Here is a 17,962-nt window from a genome sequence, read left to right on the forward strand (position 1 = left end):
TGACCTCAGCTTAGACTCTTGACCTCTCTGGACTGAAACTGTTTCTCTGTGCAGCGGGCAATTTTGGGTCTACAAGTCCCCCAGGGAAACAAGGCAGGAGACTTTCAATCCTAGCACAGAAACCAGGAAAGGCAAGTCAGGGAGGTAGCCCCTGTGCGTCCTACAAGCTGCTTTAGGGCTAGGAAGGAATGCTAAGGAGCGCTAAGAGAAGAGGCCCCGCACTCCCAGATCAGATTCTCTCCTTCAAGCCCTGTCTGCAAAGGTGGCAGCTCCCAGCGCTCTCTCGGGTGGAGGGACAGGGCATCTGCGTCACCCATCCTTGCTAAGCAGTCCGTCTGGCTCCCCTGCTGAGCACCCCCCTCCGGGGGCAGAGCTGGTCTCACAGTCTCCACCAGACTGCCTGGTGCCTGCAGGGGCTTTCAGCAGGGGAAGATTCACCCCAGACCCTCACACTCACTGTTCCCTCTGCCTGGAACAGCGCGCTCCTCACCTGGCTCAGACTAAAAGATCATTGCCTCTGGGAGGCCTTCCAGGACTACCCCAGCCAGACCAGGCCCCTTTCTCCACACCTCCCCCAACACCACAGGCTTTATTCTGGTTGTGCTTTGTCCAGGCCCATCTCCCCTTCTGAGTGGGGGGACTCCCCAAGGGCAATTTCAGGCTCCCAGCGTTTCCTGGGCTGGGCCGGGACCCCCAAGGAGAGCTCCCTGCTTCGTCTTCTTGGCCATTCCTATTCCTGAACACGGTCCAGTATATTTCCCCTGGAGGGGCCAGGCCGAAGGGGGAGGTCAGTCACTTTGTCATTCCCCACACCTTTTGGACCCCTCTTTCTGAGTCTTTGCCCCTGCCCCAGCAACCCACTCATCTTCCCTGTGGGCCTCCAGGACTGCACAGGCATCTGTCTCTTTTCTTCTGAGACTGCCCTTGTCGGGAGAGACTGTGGGCGGAAAGGGTCCGGGGCTGAGGAAGGGGACCACAGGAGGATCCTGTGGACAGACAACTCCTCTGCCTCCCCAACCCTTCCGTGTCCATGGCCTGTGATGGATGCAGGGGGGGGGGGGGGAGATGGCAATGGCTGGTCCTTGGTCCAAATCCAGGTCACTCCCGGCCTGCTCAGCAGCCGTCGGTAATTAGGGGCCAGCAGGACGTGGGCAGGCGGGTGGCAGGAGGCCTAATTGTCTGATTTTTCAGGTAATTAACGGGAGGCTGTCTGGCCTGTCCCCACGGGGCCCAGCATCCGCCACCCCATCCCCCGGGCAGCCCCAGCCGCCTAATGAGGCCAATTACTGAGTGATGCCTGGGCCCTCATTAGCCACCTGGAAAGGTCATGTGGAATTGGCACTGAGGGCGGGGCTCAGCCGGTGGTGGTGGAGGCTGGGCCACCCCTAGAGATCAGGGTGAGGACCCGAAGGCCACAGGCCCGTAGATCTCTGCTGCTGCTTACAGGTAGCCCACCCCACACCTGGGAGCTCACTTCTTGCCTCTTCTCTCAGGACAGCAGCCTTAGGTGAAATCCTCCCACACCACTTCCCAGCAATGTGGCCTCGGGCCTGTCACCCCTGTCTGACTCTGTTTCCTAAATCAGAGATGAGGGACCTAAAACACCTGGTTCACTGTGGGTGCCCAGCGCATGGGCGCCCACCTTCCTCCATGCTGCCAACTCCTTATGTCACTCTTGAGGAGAGGAAACCCAAAGACGGTTGGGCCTGAGGTCACCGATGTGTCCTCAGCCCACTCTGCAGGGTTCCTGGAGGCGGCAGGGATGGCCCCCTGGGATTCACCCCAAGGGACTCAGCAGCCAGTCAGGCAGTCCTGGGAGGGGTCAGTAGAGGCAGCTGGGTAGAGGAAGGAGGCCTGGGAGGGGCTGGACCTTCCAGGCACCTGAGCCGAGTAGAGGTGGGGAAGTGGGAAATCCCCCAACTCCCCAGGAAATGGGTGACTTGGAAGCTCCTGGTGGAGCTGAAGGGCCCTCCTAGTCCCTGATGTGGCAGGGCCCCCCAGGGAGAAGCTGACGGCGCGTGCCTGCCGCCCAAGGCAGGAAGCCACCCTTTCAGGGTTAGTGCGCTCCATTCTTAAACTGGGAGAGCACTGCGCCTTCAGATGTTGAGTTTTTTTGGCTTCTGTGGCTCCTCTGTTTTAAGAATTCGGTGACCTAATTCCATGCTGACAAATTCCATGCTGTTCGGGCCCCTGTAATCATCAGCTAATGCTACTTTTGGTCCTACTGCCAGCCTAGAATCTAGGTCAAGGGTTTCCAAACTGTGTCCCCCCCCTCCCCCCCGCCAAGGAGCCCTTAGGTGGGAAAAGAAGGGAGATGCTACCAACCCTCCAACTGGAGCAGCTGGACTTTGATCTCTGATGAAATACTAGTAGTTGTTGCTCTGTGAGCTCTTGCCACGTGCCAGGCACACATGGGGGCTCTGCCTCCACAGTGGTATTTTGTCTTCACAAACGCCTGTGAAGAAGGTAGCAACACATTCCCATTTTACAGATGAGGATGCTGAGACTGTAGGAGGCTGAGCAGCCTGCCCTAGGTCTCGCAACTTGCGGGAAGGCGAGCCAGGACTTGGACCCAGTTTCTACTCTGAGCCACCAGGGCATATGGGTCCCTTGGCTGGAAAGAAAACTAGGTGTAGGAGTCAGAGGGGATGTCACATTTATCATCATTTGTTTCCTCCGGGTCAGTGCGTGCAGGCACACCTGCCTCTCTGCCCCAGGGGAGCGTGGTCCCAGCGCCAGGTTACCAGGGCCCCTGTACCCCACCACGTGGTGTCCGTATACATGAGGGTCTGTCTGCCTGAATGTTTCTCTCCCCTCTGCTGTGGGCTCCACTTCCCCTGCAGTCCAAACCGATAGGATCCAGCCCCGAAATAGCATATGTTTCCAGCCTCTGCTCATCCAAGTCATAAATCGCCTGGTGTGATGTGCTCCTTGCTTCAAAACCCAGGGTGGGGGTGGCTGAGTGAGTGTAAGGAGCTTGCAGGGCCTCCTCCACACTGAGACACGAAGCTGGAAGCCGGGGTGAGCCCAGGACGGAGGCCCAGGAAAGGAAGTGAGGGCCAGTCCTCATTAGACCTGGGGGCTGGCCTGGGGTTCAGCCTGGGATGCGAGTCAGGGCTTGGTGGCCCGGATTCAACCTGGGCCTAAGGGTTCAGACAAATTGGAGCTGAGGTCGGAGATCAGAGGGTTGGGCTTCAGTCTTGTCCAGCAGTCAAAGGCCCAGACTTAGCTTGGAGTAGGGGGTCAGAGGGCAGGAGCCATTGCTCAGAACTTGATGAGGATGGAGAGCCAAGCTCAGTCTGAGGTCAGGGTCAGGACTCTCAGGCTGATGTAAGTTCAGAGGTCAGAGTCATGATCAACCTGGTGCTGAGGGCCACTGCTGACTGAGGAGGAGGTCCCCAAAGACCCAGAAGCCTTCCTCTTTCCTGGAAATGAGCCAGACAGGACCGGTGACAGGGGGATGCCTATGATAAGCAAGATGGAGGCTTCCAGGGATTGTACAAGACTAGGAAAAGGACTGGGGGCAGGTCCACTAGAGCAAAGCCACTAGAGCAAAGCCGTCCCTGCTCCTGGAACGGGAGCCTCAGCTGTTCATCTCTGACATAATCATGGTCATGGCACCCACCTCCATATTGATCATGCCCCACCGGTATTGCCTATTTCTGCCCCTGCCACTGTGGCTCTGGCATGGACGAGGTGAGCTGACAGGATGCACAGTAGAGGCAGCCACATGACATGCCCAGTGTGGATTTATGTCCCTTCCCTGCCTCCATGGCACAGGGGGCCCTCACGGGCAGAACCACATCAAGGCTCTCAATCCCCAGTTACTGCCCAGAGAGCCCCGTTGCTTCCCAAGCTGCCCCTGAGAGGTAGCCCTGCAGCCCGTCCAGGCCTCAGCCGCCCCAGCCAAGTGGTACGCACGCCGCAGCCCTGTCCAGGCACAGGTTTTCCAGTCCTCCGTTCTGCCCCCTGGGCTTTCCCGCCTCTTCCCTGTTCTGGGCCCAGCATGGACAGATATGTGGGGACAAGTCCACACAGCAGCCAGTGGGGAATGTGGGGGTGGAGCGGGCAAGCAGGAATGAGAGGCCAGCAGGCAGAGGAGAAGGGTGCCAAGGGGGAAGCCTTATCACAGGCCTCTCTGTTCTCATCTCCCACAGGGCCTGGGCATAGACCAGTCTCAGGCCATTCACTCGGCACTGCGGCCCTGACCCCAGAGGTCCCCCCTCCCTAGGGCACCACAGGAGATTCAACCAAGGGGGGAACCAGCATGTGTGAGGGGGTGGGCGGTTTGGAGGCAGGTGAGAGAAACCCTAGGAGACAGGAGTTGTGGAGAGCCCACAGAGGATGTGTGGACGACTAGAGGGCTGCCCTGCCCACCCAGGATTCGAGGCCTCCAGGGTTTGGCTGTGAAAGTCCCGGTCACCTCCTCCAGCTGAGCTATTAATACCCAACTACGACCCACGCACCCTTGTTGGGAGGACGCCGAGTTCCTCGGGGGCTAAAAAAGGTCTGAGATGGGGGTGAGCCAGGCCTTCTTCTCTTCTTGTTGGAGGAGATGGGGCCAAAGGCCAGGCTGGCCTGGAACAGGGGGTGGAGCTAGGGTGGGGGTGCAGAGGGTAACAGAGCCCTGGGGGTGGCCTGAGGATTCCAGCTTGGAGCAGGAAGGTGCTTGGCCAGTCCAGTCTCCATTGCTCAGAGAGCCAGGGCAGGGACTTGTCCTCGGTCCCACCTGGGAGGGGACTACCACCGAGCTCTCCTGGTTCCTTGCCCCCACCCAGGCCTTCTCCTTCCCCTCAGACCTCGGCTTGGTCTGCCCCAGGCTGCAGTGAGGCTGAGGGCTGCCTGTCTCCTCCTGCCAGAAGGGGCCTGGAGGAGAAAGGGGGCTCTAGGGGGAAGTTCAGAGCCTCTGGTGGGAGCTGAGCCCCCTAAAGCATAGCCATTCATGTTTTGCTTCATGTGTGAAGTCTCAATTATTCACAGCATTCTCTGAGGGGGGAATTACTGGTAGCCCAATTTTATAGATGAAGAAACTGAGGCTCAGTTATTTCCCTGGAGGCTGAGCTGCATAGACCTGGTTTGTCAGACTCCAAACCCCTACCCTGTGTTGCCTCCTGTTACATCATTATAAAAGGAGGTTCCTTAGTTTGTTTTGGGGATCCATGAAACAGCTGTTTCCATCAAAATGCCCCAGTTGCCACAGTGTGCCAGGCCTGTTGGGGTGGCTGGACCAAGCATGAGGAACCCTCACAGGTGCCTTTCTCCTGCACTGGTGAACCCCCCCCCCCCCCCACCCAGGGATCCACGGTCACTTCTTCCTCATTCCTGGGGCTCAAGGTCACATCCTGGGGGGGGGGGTCTGTGCTGGTTTTCTGGGCTCAAAGCCACCTGCTCCCTGCTGTGTCCCCCTCCTTTCCCAGGGCAGATGCTCCAGGATCCAGAGGCAGACCCCAGCAGGGTACAGACTTGGCCGGGAGAGTCCAGATGAGAAAGTGGCTGAGAGGTGTCAGCCCCAGAGGCCCCCTGCGCCGGAAATCCTGACAGCTGCCTGGCTCACAGGCCCTGGGCGCTGGGCCCTGACCCCAGGCTGGCTATGGTCGTGTCAGGTGTCCAGAGGAGTTGGGGGAGGAGATGGCTAGAGCCACGGGCAGTCTGCCTGTGGTTGTGGAGGCTGTCAACACCTCCTGGGCAGCCAAGGCAGAGAGGGGCCAGGGGCTGGCAGGGGGGGGGGGGTCGTTCCTGCCCTGGCCTGGCCGGTTTACAGGGGAGAGATAGGGCCCTGTCCTGAGGGACTGAGGGGGAGTCAGGCCATGTCCTGAGGGTCTGGGAAAGGAAGCATGGCCACAAGGTCCTATCCTATGCTGAGAGAAACCTGGCCTTGCCTGAGAAATCTGAGAAGAGGGAGAGACCCCTAGTCTTGGGGGCTGGTACAGGGGATATATTTCCTAATGGCTGGTGGGGATTGGGGTGTGGGGTGCTGTCCCAGTCTCACAACAGGGAAGGCTGACTGACGTGTGGAGGGGGAGGGACCTGGACCTGCCTCCCTGCCGTTCTCAGCTGGCAGGCAGGTGGCTCTGAATTTCCCCAGTGTGTCTTCTCCACGACTCTGCAGGACCAGGCAGGAGCCCTCTGGCCTCAGGCTGACCACACAAACAGCCCCAGGGCTTCCCTTCACCACATCCAGGAAAGGAGCTGGACTAGCCCTGCCTGGATTTTTCCTATCCCTAAGGAAGGTCTCTGCCTCTGCACTGGCTGGGAGGGTGGGTGTCAGGCCAGGCTTAGAACGGGCCCTGCTGCTTGCTCACCCCCATACACCCTCAGCTCTCCAACTGCCCATGTGCTCACTCCTCTGGAACGGCCCCCTCACCCCCAAGCAGTCTTCCTGGATTAATAGAGATGACCCCTACACCAGGCCTGGAGTGTCCCTGCCCTGCCTGCCTGTTTCCCTGGGGGCCCCGCCAGCAGAGCCCGACCTTATGATGGCTTGGGCTTCTACTTCTCCTCTCCCATTTTACTTTCAATGCTCCCTCCCACCTGGCTGGTCTCCTAGACCCCCGGGGCCTCGGTTCACTGACCAAACCCACCCCTCTGCCACACTAGCTGCCACATTCAGCTGTCCCTGCTGCTCGGCCTGGGCTCTGGCTGCCCCCTTTGCTCAGCTTCCTCCCCTGTGCCTCTGTCCCTTCTGTCTGCATTTCTCTTCGCCCTTTGCTGACTCAGATGTGGCTCCGTCTCAGTGTCCATCTCTGGCCTTCTCTGTCTGGCTCCCTCCCATCCAGTCTCAGGTAGCTCAGCCTTCCTGTCACTGTTGCTCTGGGACCCTCTCCTGCTAGTGTCTTCTCTCCCTCCCTGGCCAGGATGGCTGCGGAGACATCTGCTCTGAGCTCTGACATCCACTTGCTGGGCCCCAGGAGGAGCTCAGACCACACTTGTGATCCCGGTTCTGGCCCAGGTAGTGGATGTGACTCCCAGAAGGCAGGAGGCAGAGAGTGGCCGGGGGACCGTGTGCTTGCCTATCCCTTGGGGGGGCCTCCCTCTGTCCAGGCCACTGGCCGTGGTCTCTGCCTAGGCTTCCAACTTCCTTCACCACTTACGACTGTGTGACCCTGAGCAAGCTCTGAGCTTCAGTTTCCTCTTTTACAGTGCCAGCAGGGCCTGCTTCAGCAAGTGCCACACAATGAAATGTTAGCCTGGCAGGTACTTGGCACTGTACCCAGCACGTGGCAGTACTCAGTAGAGTCCCCATCATTGTTACCATGACCATAAATCCAGAGGTCCCCAGAGCCATGATGGGTGGAGTGGGGGATGGGCCAAACCTCTGCTGCTGGAAGTGTCCCCAGATCAACCAGAGTCCTACGCCCCTCCCTTCCTCTGGGGGACGGAAGACATCCCCACACACCTGGGACCTTCCTGTCCTCAGAGTCAGTCTGAATTGCATGCTGTGGTGCTCACCAAATTAATTACTGCTGGCTTGGGGATATACTTTTTTAAGAAGACATTTTCCAGGGGGAAAAACACGCAGGAGCTATAATTAGCTGGTAAGAGGAAAGAAGAACGGCGTGTGTGAATCACCAGCCCCGGTGACAGACTGTTAGAGCTGAGCAGAAGTTTTGGGCGAAGCCGCCGGGGTGTGGGTGAGCTGGGGACAGGGTGCAGGCAGGCTGGGGCCCTCAGGCACAAGGCGCATTCAGGGGCGGAGACCTTACCTGTCACCCTGAAGTCTTCCTGCTCTCTCCCCAGACTTGTCACCCATTGCCTTACGAAGATCCCAGCTCCTTGGCTCCCCTGCAGCTCCTGCCTGCCCATCCCCAGGGCTTCTGGCCCACTCAAGCCCAAGGCCACTGCCAGTACTTGCTGACATGGACCTGGGCAGAGACCCTGCAGCTCCAGTGAGGAGGGAGACCCTGAAGAGGGTTTGAGCTGCCCGGGGGTTTGGAAACCACCCAGTCCAATTTCCCGTTCATTCATTCACTTGTTCATCAAATGCTGAAATACTGCTTGTGCCCGGCCTACAGACGAGCAAACAGAGGCCCAAGGCTATACAGCTATGAGTGGAGAAGTCTCTCTGCCTGTCCTGTCACACCAACTATGCCAAGCCAGACCCCGGGCAGGGCCCTGGGCTACTGAGGTGACCGTGACCAGGCCTTCCTCTCACGGAGCCCATATCCCGATTTGGGGGGCAACCAAACATCTAGAGAGCAGAATGCTCAGTGCCACAACGTGGGAAGCACAGGGCTGTGGGAGCCCAGAAGTGGCTCTTGATCCAGCCTGGTGGTCAGAGGGGTTCACAGGGGAAGAGGTAAAAGGGGTTCAAAGGGTGGAAACAGCACGATGGGCCATCATACCCAGAGGGACCTAAAGTGACTCTGTGGCTGGGCTCAGGAAACAGCAGGTAGGGAGGTGGGTGATGGGGAGGGCTGCTTCTGAGCCAGGTCATTACAGTGCCCATTGCCCCCCCCCCCCCCGACCTCTGCCGTTTCTCCTGAGCAGCTGAAGGGGCATGACCTGCTGGGTGCCCCTAGGACACTGTTTGCCATGTGGCCTTGGTCCTTGCAGACCCTCTGCTAGCTCTTTTTGATATCTGGACCCACTGACCCCAGGTAAACCCTGTCTGAGCAGTCAGTGGCCAATGAGGCAGGACCCAGCTTTCTTCCTCCCTCCCTCTCCCCTGGCTGAGGACTGGCTACCCAATTCTCTAGGGGATCTCAGCCCAAGCCTGGGGGCAGGTACACTAGAGCAGCATGGCCTGTGCCTGAGAGCAGAGGCCCCAGGTCTCCAGTGAGAGGACACTTCCTCCCCTGGGAGAGTATGGCATCATCCAGCGCACAGAGCTCCCTCCTAACCCCAGACCAAATTAGCCTTCCAAATTACAGGCTGCATATCCTCCAAATTGAGGATCGGGTGGGAGAACAGAGGCCCAGCTCTCCTTCCCACTTCCTGCTCATGGAGGACTCTCAGTTGGCCCATCCGCAAATAACAGACCGTGTTAGGAAACGATTCTGGACACACACACTCTCCCACCCCAGGTTCTAGGCCCCAGACCAGCATCCAGGCTCAGGACAAGCTTGTGCTCTCCTAGAATTTGACAATGAGCTTGGAACCAGGGCATCTAGTCAAGGCCAGCTCAGAGTTCTGAGGGCATTTTGGGGGCTACTTATTCAACAAACACTTTCTGGGCACATTTTCTGTGCCAGGCACTGTGCTGGGCCCTGAGACACTGAGATGACAGACATGTGACCAGGCAGGTATGGGACAGTGAGCAGGCTTGTGGCAAGGGGTGAGCAGTGGCTGTGGGAACCCCTGATGAGGTCAGGGAGAGCTTCCTAGAGGAAGGGGTATATAAGCTGAGTCCCAGAGGACGAGTGTGTCCTGAGCCAGAGGAAAAGAGAAGGAGACAGTTTCAGGAGCAAAGAACATCAAGAACAAAGGCGGGGAGTAGAGAGAGTGGGTGGGCATTAAGCAGTGGGTGGAGGCACTGGTTTGTTCAGACTCCTGGGCCTTGCCAGCCGTGTCAGGGGATTGGATTTCATCAGGAGTAGGAGGGGAGGAGGTCTGGGAGCAGGAGAGTGGAGGAGGATGGGTGTGTGCGTGCAGAAGCAAAGACGACCCTCTAACCCCACCCCGAGGGCTCCCGGTAGGTAGAAAGGAGTGCGGGTGGGGTCCCTGGGACCTCCCACACTGGCCTCCCTCAGACCCCTTCCAGACGGCCTCAGGCCTTTGGAGAAATAATCCAGTTTGCTGCAAGGGAAACATGGGAGCATGATTGTATTTCTTTGTGTCCTGAAATTAAGGTGACTTTCTGTATTTTTGCTAATTGGTTTGGGATTTTTCGTGTTTTTGTTTTAGAAGAAAATTATATTGTAGACGCTGAGAATAAATGCAATTATTGTGTGGTGCTGAGTGCAGAGTGAAAGGACTACCTCCCTGAGCTCGCCCACTTTTGTGTCACAGAACAGGCGAGTGAGGTGGGGAGGGAGGGACGCAGCACCAGGCGGAATACCCGCCCCACCTCGTCTCTGGTCTCCAAGGAGCAGGAGGGTGTGGGGTGGCGTTGAGCAGAGGATGCCTGGTGGGAGTTCCTCCAGCTTCTGGTCTTGCTTGCACACCTCCTGGGACGGAGAGCTCACTGCTTCCCTCTGCCTGTGATGATTTTGCCCAGCTGCATCCGTTTGACTGTTCCTCCTGAGCTGCTTCCAGCACCCCTCAAGGTTCCCTGCATCCTAACCTCTGCCTGGCCCTCCACCTCTTTTTTTTTTTTTTTTTAATGTTTACTTATTTGAGAGAGAGAGAGAGAGAGAGAGAGAGAGAGAGAGAGAATGAGTGGGGGAGGGGCAGAGAGCGAGAGGGGACAGAAGATCCAAAGCTGGTCCTGTGCTGACAGCAGAGAGCCCAACGTGGGGCTCGAATTCAACAAACCGCGAGATCATGACCTGAGCCAAAGTGGGATGTTCAACCGACTGAGCCACTCAGGCACCCCAGCCCTCCACCCCTTGTCTTCACCTCTGCCTGAGGCAAGGCTGAGGCCAGGGTGGACTCCATGGGCCCTAGACTTCTACAGACCACATGGCGCTGGGTCTAGTCTGTCCTGAGTGGGTGGTACCTGCAATTCTGTGCCTGATGGCTGGGAGGGCTTCCGGCCCAGAGGCTCCCTTGCTGCCGGCCTGCGTGGGGACGTGAAGAGAGGCGCGTGATCTGCTTCCTGGTGCCTGCTCTGGCATCCAGCACATCCTGCATGGCCCAGCCTGGCCCGGCTGAGGACACGGGCCGGTGGGTAGAGGAAGGCCCTGACAGATGGTTCCACGCCCATAGAGGAACAGACGGGCAGAGCACCGGGTCAGCACACGCCCTCACGCGGCAGTCTTCTGTGCCCGGTCTTGCAATGGCTGCTGGGCCCTCCAAAATGAATTTGTCACAAACCTGACTCCTGACCTCGGGAGCCCATGGTCTGGACAGGCATGGGGGAGACAGGTCACAATAAAAAGCCTGCATTGCTGGCCTTACCAGCAAAATCAGCTCCAGACTTTTTTGGGAGCATAAATCCTACATATTCTAGCTTCCACCCAGAAACTAAAGCGGGACCTCTAAGTCACCTCTGTTCTCCTGCTCCCGCCATGGTTCCCAGTGTGTGCTCCACACTCCCTCCACCCTCTAGCCTCTCCTAGAACTCAACTGGACTCAAAGCACTGAACACGCTCAGGTTTTAATGGTCTCCCTGGCCCTCTGGCCTTTGCCCAGGTTGTTCTGTCTGCCTGGAAAACGTCCTCTCCCTTTCACTTGCTAACTCCTACTCACAGTCAGCTTCCCAGTCCTCTCCCTGGGCAGCTTTCCCAGCTTCCAGACCATGCCGGCCCCCTGGTGCCTGTCCCCGCAGCCCCTATACTGCCCTTGGAGCACTCACGGAAACTGAGATTTTTTTTTTTAATGTTTATTTATTTTTGAGAGAGAGAGACAGAGTGTGAGACAGAGTCAGAGACAAAGGGAGACACAGAATCTGAAGCAGGCTCCAGGCTCTGTGCTGACAAGCACAGAGCCCGACGCGGGGCTCAAACTCATGAACCGTGAGATCATGACCTGAGCTGAAGTCGGACACTCAACCGACTGAGCCACCCAGGTGCCCCTGCGATTAGATCTTAATTGTGTGCTTATTCCATTGGCATCTGTGGCCACCATGGAGAGCAAGAGGGGCTGGTTTCTCTTGGTCACGGCTGAATCCTATTGCCTCACCCCCGGATGAGCCCGGACCACATGCTTAATCAATGTATGTTGAGTGATGAGTAAATGAGTATAAAAACCACAGTGTTCCTATTAATAGAAGCTTAAGTTCAGGCACATGGGGCTAGTAAGATTGAAAATGCATGTGCTGGCCGTGGCAAAGATGGTTACACTGGCTCCTAAAATGTAACCAACCCCTGGCCTGCCCCAGCCTCACTGGCAGTGGCTGGTTCCAGGCAGCCTTGATGTCAACGGCAACAGCAGTGACGCTGGCCATGTGTTGGAAGCTACCTCAGCACCAAATAAGTACAGAATGTTTTTTCAATGAAACATTATATTTGGATGCAAGAACCTAGGGTATCAAACATTCATGTGGAGCCAAGATTCATTCATCAGCAGACATTTCTTCAGCACCAACTACGTGCCAGGGGTTGGCTGAGCACTAAGGATTTGGCCGTGGACAGACAGACCTGCCTTTGCCTCAGCCTGAAGTCAGGAGAAAAAGCAGGATAATGGACCTCACTTTCGCCCCTCTGACCAAAGGGAAGGGAAGACATTTCCTCCCATGGGATGTGCCATCTCTGAGCATAGCTGCCGTCTGCAAAGAGGCACAGACTGACCCTGTCCTGTGGGGCCCTGAAAGACCCAGGCCAGCCTGGGAACCTGGAGACTGCAGTCCCTGCTGGGGGCCTGGGCCAGTTGCCCTCACTCTCTGGGGCCAATGTTCAAGCAGCTGTTAGGGCTGGGATGGGCCAATGGACCCCACAGAAGCCAGCCCACCCTCTTCCCCTTCCACAGGATGCCACTCCACGGCCTGTACGTGGGATCTGGCCCCAAATCAGCTTCTGTCAAGGGTCACATAAGGGTCATGTACAGGTCACGGCTCAAAGCAGCCCCTTCTTGCTGCCAGATCATGGTTCAGTGAGTCCTGCTGTGTATGTGTGTGTCTGGGTAGGGACACACAGAGGACAGAGGGGGCTCTGGAAGAACAAAGCTTTGCCTTCCCCTCAGACTCCTCAAGACAGGGCCTTATCTTCTGCTTCAGACTGGAGGCCCCAAGGGCCTAAACCAGGAAGATGGCTGAAAGTGAGGCCAGAGCCCCCATCCCTGCTTGGCCAGACTCTTGGGTCAGTGGCCTGGAATCTTCAGCCACTGTGCTGACGTGCGGAGGCTCCAGTCCTCACCCAGCTGTGCCCTGCCCAAGCAGGGAGGGCTCTGAAGGACACAGACAGCTCTTCCTCTGTCAGGACAGTGGGACCATTTATCAGGGAGATAAGCAGTAGCCAGAGGGCAGAGTTGGCGGAAGGAGCTGTCTGGAGCAGATAACCTGCGGTCACTCAGAGGGCACGGAAGGGCTCCTGTCCCCATCCTGAGGCCACCCAGGCCCCACCCCAGACCCTGCTCAGACACCTGCCCCTAAGTCTGCTGACCTCAGACATCTGCCTGTCTTGGCCTCATGGAAAAATCTGCTGTCCTCCAGGAACAAGGAGCTCGTGCTTCAGTCAGGCATGGAGTACATTTGCTCTTCATATTCTGTACCACAGCAGGGCCCCTATGACGCTGCCTTGCCTAATTTCCAGATGGGGAAACTGAGGCACAGGGGGACGGTTTGGACTGCCCTTGTCCCGACCCTGCCCTCAGCCCTCCTGCACAGGGTGGGAGGGAAAATCCACAGGGCACTGTGTTAGTGAGCATTTACTATGCCCCCGGTGACTTGGTGCATGACCTCTGCCCTGTCCCCAATCCCCTGAGGGAAGAAAAGGCCTTTCCCAGATGGAAGCAATGGCCAGAGAGTGAGGTCACCAGGCTAAGGCTGAACCACTGGGAGGTGGCTCAACTAAACTTTAAACTGGGGGCTTCAGAGTGGTATCCAGAGCCTCAGCTGGCCACTGAACAGTACTGTCTGCCCAGAGGGGTCTTAGGTACCTGGCAACGGCCAGAACAAACCCATTGAGCAGTCCTCGCTTCAGCAGCACATATGCAAGCCCACTGGGCAGAGAACAGCTCTGGGATCCCACTGCCCAGCTAAAATCTGACACCCCCAAACTGTCAGAATTTTCTCAGGCTGCTCTGCTCACCCCAAGTCCCTAACCTGGCACTCAGGAGGGCTCAGTAAATTTTTCTGAAATTAATTAAGTCGAAAATGAGTGGCCACAGGAGCATAAATAATGACGTTGCCCCACGTTGTGAGCTCTTAGGGTTGGTCAGGCCCATACCAGGGGCTGTACACACTCGTCTTGATATCTCCTTGCCTGGGAAACGCCTGTCCATCACCTGCTGGACCAGAAAACATGGGGCCACCCTTGGGAGCTGAGAAGAGTCTAGACCTTGGATTGCAGAGATGGGGAGGGGGAGGAGGAAGAAGGAGAAGACTTTGCTCCTGGGCAGGGGGCTGGACTCCTCATGCCCTGTTGTGGAGACCTCTGCAGCCCTGCAGCCCTCACCAGTGGGAGCTCTATGGGCTGGTGTGTTCAGGGAGGAACTGGGGCTGGTCTGGGGATGATCCCTGGCTCTCCTCTCTCAGCCTCAGGGTCCAGGGCAGTGATTTGATCCCCTAACTGCAGAGACTTTTCTGGAAAGTATTCTAACGAAGGGCTGAGGGAGACATGCTAGGGAGCCTTGGAATTCATCTGGCAGGCATTGGGGGAGGGGGTGGCCTTTGAGAAGACTGGGGTCCTTCGGCCCATGACTACATTTTAAGGTGGGGGGTCGGGGGAGGGCTCTGGGTAGCCTTTAGCCCAGGTCATGTTGGGCAGGGAGAGAGTCTGGGCCATGCATGGTGCAGGGAAGGGTCCTCAGGTCTGGGGAGGTAGCCTGTGAACATGACAGTTGTGCATAGAGGAGGCCACAGGGGCTGTGTTGGGAAGGGGAGGATGACAAACAGGCACAGCAGTGCCAGCTTCATCACCCAGCCATGCAGGAGCCCCCACACCCAGAGGGGCCCTTCCTCGAGTCTGGCTGGGGGCATTGGAACTTCAGGTGTGGAAGGTTTTTTTTTTTTTACCTTCTGACACTGATTGGGTCACCTCATGTCAACCCAAGAGAAGATACAAGCCCCCAGTCCTTAAGAGAGAAGCACCAGACTGCCCCCTGAACCAGCAGAGACTAGCCTTGGGAAGCCTTCTCCAGAAAAATTGCCATCTTTGGAAGAGCCCTGGTGGTTGTGTGTGGGGAGAGGGGCAGCAGTTGGCCAACCCCACATTGAGCTGGTCCAGCCCCTTGGGGGACAGTGCAGGCATATGACAAAAATATTGACAATAAAAAACCTGACCCAAAAACCCTGGAGAGTATCCCTGCTGAGCTCTGGGTGTGCCCCAGACACGCCTAAACAAGGCTTCCCTGCCGCTCTCCCATTTCATTTAAATCTCAAGACCCTCTGAGGTTTGCACAGTTGCTCATCCCTCTTTCACAGACGAAGAGCCAAGACCTGGAGGGGTTGAAGTCCGGGCTCAGAGTTGCAGAACATCACTAATCCTAAAGGCTCATGTGCACACACTCAGAGGGGCCACGGCACTTTTCCAGGGCACGTCCCGTGGCACACGAGCACACTCCGTGCAAGGGCATCCCCGATGGCAGAACCCTGAATGGGGTGGGGGTGGGTGGGTGGGTGAGAGTAATCACTGGGTAACCTGAAATGTCCGTCAGTCAGGTTCACGCACAGGACAGGACCTCAATGAGGTGGACGTGGAATCTGGTGCGGAAAGCAGTCCAAGCCCATAGCTGGTAGTTGCAGTCAGCACAGATGGAACCCATTTATGTGTGTATGTGTTATAGATACAACACCCAGGCTGCCACCGAGGGCTGCTGGGACACCTTCCTACACGTGTGCTGGAGGGCACCCAGCCCAAGCCCAAGGGCATTACCTCCTGGCACCTCAGCATGCCTGCCCACACAAGGACCACTCACAGGGGACGCGTCCGCTCGCTCTCTCTCTCTTTGGGCCCAGGTCCAGGGTGCCGAGTCCTGGCTGGGGCTGGAAGACTGGCTCAGACGGTGGGGGCTGTGGCTTTGCCCCTCTTCAGCAGCTCCCTGCCCCCCTCTTCCTCTCCTTCTCTGCTTCTCTCTTGCTGGCTCCCACTGCCCTCTCATCCTTGAGAGGTTCTGAGCTCTCTTCGGTGGCAACTGCCACACAAGTGACACGTCATGCTGCCTCAGTCACACACAGTCCTGCCTCCCGGGCCGGAGTCCCACACTGCCTCCGGGTGTCCGTCTCGGGTCAGGCTGGCCCGTGCTGGCTGTAGCCTCACTCACGCTGCACCTCCAGCCTGGCTGACCGTGATGTCCCCATCTACCTGTGGCAGCCCTGGGAGGCCCAGTGGAGTTAGTTGTCAGAGCATAGAGGCTTCCGGGGTGGTGGCAGTTCCCAGGGCGGGCATGGAGGATGGAGAGGGCGTGAAGGTGGAGGTGTGAAATGGAGGAGGCGGTGGAGCAGGGGCAGAGCTGTGCCCTTGCAGATGGGCCCTCCTGGAACAGGTCGTGGCCCCCTGTGCTTCTCCATCTCTGCCCCTAGCCCAACGCCTGCCTGGCTGTTCCCTGCGGCCCCAGAACACAGAGGTAGCTCTCTTAAGCTACACAGATTCTGGTGCAGACTTTCTGTGGTCTTGGGCCAGTGAGGGCACCACACCAGGCTCAGTTTCCCCATCTGTTAAATGGGGCAAGGTGATGATGGACTAAGAAGGCACAGACCCTGGAGATGCCCACCAGGACCCGGGGAGACAACTCCCAACAATCACAGGCTTATCCAGAGCCAGACGCTTCCCATCGCTGTCTCCACCTCCTTCATTTAAGTCCTATCGCTCCCCTCAGCTGACATGGAAACCGACACGCCCAAGGCCACCCAGCCACAGCATGCTGGTGCCAGGGTTTGAACCACTTACCTCTCTCAGGCCGCCCGTAGTGTGAGCGGAGCAAGAGGCTGCCAGACACTGGCCCAGGATTGGGGCTGTCTGAGCCCTGTGCTGGCCCTACGTCCACCTGCATGGCCGTCCCCCCCATCCTGCTCAGAGCTATTCCGTGCAGGTTATTTCTATTTCGACAAGGTGCCGGGAAATCATCAACCTCCCACGGAGCCTGCTGAGAACTGGCTATGAATCCAGCCACTCCCTGTCCATCCTAGCAGCAGCCCCCGAGGCCTGAGGCCCAGTCCCCCAGGTGCATCCTCTCTGTGCCTTTCCCAGGTGTGTTGTCCTCCTGCTCCCTTCCTGTGACAGAAGCTTGTCACCTCCTTCCAAGCCCTCCTCCTAGAAGCTCTTCCGGAGAGCATCTTTCCCATGCCCAAAACTCCCCTACCAGGTGTACAGGGGCCTCTCCGGTGCCTGGTGCCAAGCCTGGTGGGGCTCCAGACTGTGACTGGCCAAGAGACCAGAGAGGATGCCCCGCCGGGAGAAGAACAGAGGGACAGAGGTAGGTGGCTGCTGTGCACCTTCCCTGAGCCTAACTCAGAACACTTACCCGGCAGGGCTTTGGGAAGAGAAGACGAGGTGGGCCCTTGGCTTGGGGTCTCCGGCTCCTGCAGGTGGCCCAGGAGGAGGTCCCCAGTGTTGGCTGTTTCTCCCTTTGCTGAGGGGCATGGCGGGTTGTCCCTTCCTGCTCCATGACCTCTCTGGGGGCATGGCCAGCTCCCATGTGCAGGCCAGAGAGTTGACTGTCCTCCTGGGCTGAATGTGGGGGGTGAAGCAAGGACTGCAATGGTGGCCCAGGGGCAGCCGGGGTCGGGACAAGGCCCCATCCCTGGCCTCCTGGGGTCTCCTTGCCTCCTCCTGAGCTGTGATTGTGCCTGTCTGTCCCTGGCCAGGCTGAGCTATGCTAATGAGCAATGAGGATGAGGGTCTTCTGACAGCAGGGACTGGGGGCTCAGGGGGATCGTCTGCTAAGACTAGACCCAGGACCTCAGCTCCCGCCCGCACTGCCTCCCTCCCTGGCAGTGTGAGAGGTTGCCTGGGACCAGCCCCACTCTGGACTCTCAACAAGCTAGTCCAGCACCGGCCCTTGCCTCCTCCCTGTTCCTGTAGACTGGACAGGCCCCATGCCCCTGCCCCCACCCTATTCCTGCCCTCAGCCTGTGGCTGCAACAGACTGCCCCCTCCAGCCCTCACTTCCTCACATCCCGACTCCCATCATTCTCTGAGAATAGGGTGTGTCTCAGCCTCATTGAGCCTCAGTTTCTTCATCTGTAAGACGAGGAGAATGATGCCCATCTCATGGGATTTTTGTGACGATGAAGTGAGATCAAGCGTACATAATGCGTGGTGCA

The sequence above is a fragment of the Felis catus genome, chromosome A2 (genome assembly GCF_018350175.1).
Source record: "Felis catus isolate Fca126 chromosome A2, F.catus_Fca126_mat1.0, whole genome shotgun sequence".
Classification (NCBI taxonomy): Eukaryota; Metazoa; Chordata; class Mammalia; order Carnivora; family Felidae; genus Felis; species Felis catus.